The sequence below is a fragment of the Otolemur garnettii genome, unplaced genomic scaffold (assembly GCF_000181295.1).
Source record: "Otolemur garnettii isolate 467f Iridium unplaced genomic scaffold, OtoGar3 scaffold00065, whole genome shotgun sequence".
Taxonomy (NCBI): Eukaryota; Metazoa; Chordata; class Mammalia; order Primates; family Galagidae; genus Otolemur; species Otolemur garnettii.
The window spans coordinates 3,278,501-3,284,553 of record NW_003852460.1 but is presented as its reverse complement, the minus strand read 5'-3'; positions in this window follow the sequence as shown (position 1 = coordinate 3,284,553).

Here is a 6,053-nt window from a genome sequence, read left to right as displayed (position 1 = left end):
AAAAAAAAAAAAAAAAAAAAAATGTAAATTTCTACAAGAAGGTTGGAAAACTAGTCTGGCCATATTTCCTAAACTGGACTGTCTTATCCCATAGATTCACTCACTATGTTCCTAGATTTTTACGTTTCACACCACCAGGCACTTGTGCTCCAACTTGCCCGACATGCATATTTTTTTACACCATCCTCTTAATAGCCAAAGTGATATAAAGAGCCCACATGCCAATCCGTACTAGGAACTGTCAACGCACTCTGTTATTCATATTCCACAAAACCAAAGGCATAAATGTCGTCCACACCACCAAGGCACATCTGCTGTCCCCGACATGGACTTACGTAAACATGAAATGTGGCAAAGCCGATCTACGGCCGTAAAATGCAGACGTCCCACAGAGCATGAGACAGCGATTGTAACAGATGATACAGCTTCTGATGTGCCCAAAATACTCTATGTCTTAACTCAATGGGTGGCACAAGGGGTGTTCACTATTTTTTTAATTAAATCATAGCTGTGTACATTGATACTATCACGGGGTACAATGTGTTCTTTATATGTACAATTTGAAATACTTTCATCCAACTGGTTAACACAGCCTTCATGTCATTTTCTTAGTTATTGTGTTAAGAGATTTATATTCTACATTTAAAAAGACTCACATGTACCCCCATAGGATAAACCATAGATGTGATCCCACCAATCACCCTCCCTCTACCCATCCTCCCCCCCTTCCTTCCCTCTCCCCATTACCCATATTCATGGGCTGAAAAGCTATAAATTAGTTTCATAATAGGGTTGAATACATTGGATACTTTTTCTTCCATTCTCGAGATACTTTGCTAAGAAGAACATTTTCCAGCTCCATCCATGTAAACATGAAGGAGGTAAAGTCTCCATTTTTCTTTATGGCTACATACTATTCCATGGTGTATGTATACCATAATTTATTGATCCATTCATGGGTCAATGGGTTCTTGGGCTTCTACCATGACCTAGCAATTATGAATTGAACTGCAATGACTATTCTGGTACAAATAATATTTTATGAGGAGGACCCCCTGCGCAATTGAAGCAACATCAAAAATATACTACTGGGACCTCATCAAATTAAAAAGCTTCTGCACAGTCAAAAACACAGTAAGTAAAGCAAGTAGACAGCCCTCAGAATGGGAGAAGATAGTTGCTGGTTATGTCTCTGACAAAGGTTTAATAACCAGAATCCACAGAGAACTCAAACATATTAGCAAGAAAAAACAAATGATCCCATCTCAGGGTGGGCAAGAGAGTTGGAGAGAAATTTCTCTGAAGAAGACAGGCACATGGCCTGCAGACATATGAAAAAATGCTCACCATCCTTAATCATCAGAGAAATGCAAATCAAAACTACTTTGAGATATCACCTAACACCAGTAAGATTAGCCCATATCCCCAAATCCCAAAATCACAGATGCTGGCGTGGTTGTGGAGAAAAGGTGTGTTCACTTTGTCAGAATTCCTTGAACCACGCAATTTGTATTTTTACATTGGCTTGCATGGATTTTAAGGCATTCAAAAATTAGTGCAGGCAATATTATCTCCTGTGCGTTCCTGTATTTATGTCATGCGTGCATGTGAATAATTTCATATTCAGATATGTACACACACATGCATGCTTACTTTTAACATATAAACATGTAAAATAAGTGTAAGCACAGAGATATGCCTAATCAGGGCAGAAGTAGATAGAATTTAATGACTTCAGGGCCAGGCAAGGTGACTCACACCTGCAATCCCAGCACTTGGAAGGCCCAGGTAGGCTGACCATCTGAGCTCATGGGAGAACACCCAGCCTGAACCAGAGGGAGATCCTGTCTCTAAAACATAGCCAGGCATTGTGGCAGGTGCCTCTGATCCCAGCTACCCTGGAGGCTGAGGCAAGAGGATTCCTTGAGCCCAAGAGTTTAAGGTTGCTGTGAGCTATGATGCTACGGTACTCTACCAGTGGTGACAAAGTGAGACTGTCTCAGACAAAAGAAAATAATAATTACTTCAATTCACTCCCTTATGTGTTTATGAAACATACTGAAAATACCGTTTGGATTAGTACTAATTTGTTAAAATGGACATAACAAAATGCCACCACTTTAGTATCTTAAAAGTTTAAAAAATATTATTCTATTGCCATTGAAGGGGGGGGCAAAGTCTAAAATCAAAGTTTTAACAGTGCAATGCTCCTTCCAGGGGGAATCCCTTCTCTGCCCACTTGGGTTCCCAGAAGCTGCCCTGGGTCATGGGGCAAACTTTTCACTGTGCTGACCTGTTTCTTCTGCTATTGAATCTCTTACACAAAGTCGGATTTTGTTACTTCATTTTATAAGTGCTTTCGTGATGGTGCTGGGACCATGAGGCCATCCAAGTTCATCTCTCTGTCCCAAGATCTTTTGCTTATTCAGCAAAGTCCTTGTGACAACGTCAGGTCTCAAATTCACAGGTTCTGGGGATTTGGGTCATCGTGTGGATTTTGGTCTACTCTGGAGCTCACTCTGGGAAAGTTTCAGTATTCTGAATAATTTTGCTTTCTCCCTTAATCTCAGGTTTGTGACCGTTTCCACCATCATCATGAAAGCTGTCTGCAATCCCATCTGTTTCTGTCAGTATAGAGCCAGCCTGACAATAAGAATTTCTTTCTCAATACAGAACCCTGTGGGCCTTTCATGCTTCAAACTTCAGAAGTCTTTATTAGCTTCAAAATCACTTCATCTCTCTTTGTTCTAAGAATTAGCAAATTAAAATCACATATTCCAATGTGATTAAAAAGTAGTTGCATTGGGGTGGCGCCTGTGGCTCCACGGAGTAGGGCGTCAGCCCATGTGCCAGAGGTGGCGGGTTCAAACCCAGCCCTGGCCGAAAACAGCAAAAAAAATAAATAAATAAAAGTAGCTGCATTAAAACAAGAATTTCCATGTCTTTGATTAACTAAGGGAAGATTTTTAGGTGGGAAAAAAAGGCACCCTGCATGTTCTAATTGGGAGTTCATCAGAGACTCTCATGGACATATGTGTAATTTGGACCAAATTTGTAATACTTAATCATTTTTCTAATGGTCAATTTCTTTACCATCACACCTCGTCCCTCTCAGGTGTACTTGGCAGATGTTGAGACCATCTGCCCCATATTAAAAATGTGTTTCCACCTCTGTTGATTTTAAATATGAGCTACACCAAGCTTATGAAACCTTACAGAGTTGTTTGCACAGTGATGCCAGCGTGAGTGGGTGTTGGCAAGCTCAAAATCTTAAGGCCTTGTACAACAGCTCTGATGGCTTTTCCAGAAAAAAATTTTCCAAAATTGCTCTGAAGGGTGGACTAGGTGCTGGCATCCGTGCACAGCTTCCCAAGGAGAGAACCTTCAAGGTAACCACACTGATAATCAGCCTGGAGGCAGGTGTCACTCTTTCTAGGATGAGTTTGCAAACTTAATTGTCCAGGTTGGGTACACAGATCCAGCAAATAATCACTGTGGTGAGTGTAATATGCACAGTACACAGGACAGGGTGGCTCGTTGTATTGGGGATGAGAATGGCCACAATTAATTAGAGTCACAATTAATGAGAATTAATTAATAGAATTTGATTTAACACCGCTGAGTTTAGTGAAAGTAAATAGGGTGTGATAGCAACACAGAAGGCCCAGGAGGCTCTCTGAAATGGTGTAAAAAGTTTAGCAAAGAGATTCTTAGGGCCACTCAGTACGGTTATTGAACTGGAATGTGTGGGAGAGGATTGTATCCCCTGGGCTTCAAAAAATGTGGTCAGAAAAATAAGTATAAGTTGCCCCTACAGCTCCCGTACGTACGAAAAATGTGAAATTGTAGCAAATGTACCTTAATTTACAACCTATTCCTTAGAAAATTTTACAAAGAGTTGGCTAACATGTGGAGAATATTCTTTACAAAATTTTACAGAATATTTACAAAATGTCCTATACCCGTTGGCCACAAATTTTCTAATGAATTTGGTATAAATGAAGGTGCAATCAGCTACAATTGCCAATTTTACTTATGTATGTCAAGTTCAAGGGAAACCTTTTGGATTTCCTGTAAAATTGCCAACACATTTCAGGAAGGAAGGCACATATGGAAATATATTATTTAGGAAAACTATTCCATCCACTGGCTTTGCGCCCGTAGCACAGTGGTTATGGTGCCAGCCACATACACTGAGGCTGGCAGGTCCGAACCTGGGCCAGACCTGTTAAGCAATAATGACGGCTACAACCAAAAAATAGCCGGGCGTTGTGGCAGGTGCCTGTAGTCCCAGCTACTTGGGAGGCAGAGGCAGGAGAATCATTGGAGCCCAGGAGTTGGAGATTGCTGTGAGCTGTGATGCCACAGCACTCTACCCAGAGCAACAGCTTGAGGCTCTGTCTCAAAAAAAAAAAAAAAAAAAAAGAATTAGGCTTGTAAGACAGAGAGAAAAAGACTGAAAGAGAGACAGGATCCAGGGAAGGAAAGGGAGTAAGTTAAAGTCAGTTCTGACATGCATTTATAAAGACGCCTACATGAAATTGATAGCACTTCAATATATTTTATTTTTACAGGAATCACAACATTCTCTTAATAATTCAAACATACATATTTCCTGCAGCCAAATATATTTTTTTATATAAAATACACTTTGTAAGTGTCAGCATCACACTTGCAAGTTAATCAAGTTAAACTCTATGGTTTCACAAAGTTATTCCTGCTGTCTTCAGTCATCTAAGAAATTTGATCAATATATTTGATTTTTGCAAGAAGAGTGTATACCCAGGAGTGCGTTTTATTTTATTTCGTTTCTCGTGTTGAATAAAGCAAGGAAAACCTGTCATCTAATAATATTTGATTAGAAATTAATTCCAACAAAATTAGATTGTTTTTCCTTAGGAGGAAGGTTCAATTAGACTCGAATCGTGAAGTGTGTGAATGGAGAAATTATACCTGCTTCAGTTGCAATAGTATTAACGGAGAGAAAAGGAGACAGACGGTGAGGGTTTGGGCTCAAGTTGTTGGTATCAGTACCATATGCACAAAAATTATTATGTATATGATTCTCCAAGATTATTTATCATGAAGATAGTTCCATCATTTAAACATTGAGTGGAGATCTGATTTATCTGATTCTTGGGAAAGAAATGTAATGTGTTTGTTTGTCTGCTTGTGTGCTTGTAATTAAGCAACTGTGAGGATCTCATTAGGAGCTAAAGAAGGGTCTCCCTCCTAAGCTATACCCCGATATGCATTGTGTCATCATTAAAGAATTATATTGGGGGCTCGGTGCCCATAGCACAGCAGTTACGGCGCCAGCCACATGCACCCAGGCTGGGGGGCTTGAACCCAGTCCTGGCCAACTAAACAACAACAACAACAACAAATAGTTCGTCATTGTGGTGGGTAACTGCAGTCCCAGCCACTTGGGAGGCTGAGGCAAGAGAATCCCTTGAGCCCAAGAGTTTGAGGTTGCTGTGAGCTGTGATGTCACAGCACTCTACAGAGGATGACATAGTAAGATTCTGTCTCAAAAAAAAAATTATATCAGGAGATGAGACACAGGGCTATTTCTAAAGTTCTCCAGCTTAAATCATATTGACAGTGCAGACATTAAAATGAATAGATGATTGCTTCTCAGGGCTGGGCAAGAAGTATAATCACATCCTATAAAGTTTGCCCTTTTTAATGAAATTAGACACACATTTTTTCCTCCTTTCAGAGGAGTAATAAATTCTTCTTAATTTAAACTGAAGACATATAAAGTAATATTCATTGCAGGGAATACACATAAATTTGGTCTTAAATATATCTTGTTTTTTTTTTCTTCTTTTTTTCTAATGAGATATCCCTTTAGTATATGGAAATTGATCAAAAATAAAATGTTGCCCAGACATAGAAATTTTCCATCATAACAGAATTCAAACATAATTCCGGGGTTGATTATATGGGGGCCACCAAAGGAGTCCACACAAAATATATATTTACCTTCTTTGGGGATGAAAGGAAAAAAAGCAACATGTTTTTTCTTTTTCTTTTCTTTTTTTTTTTTT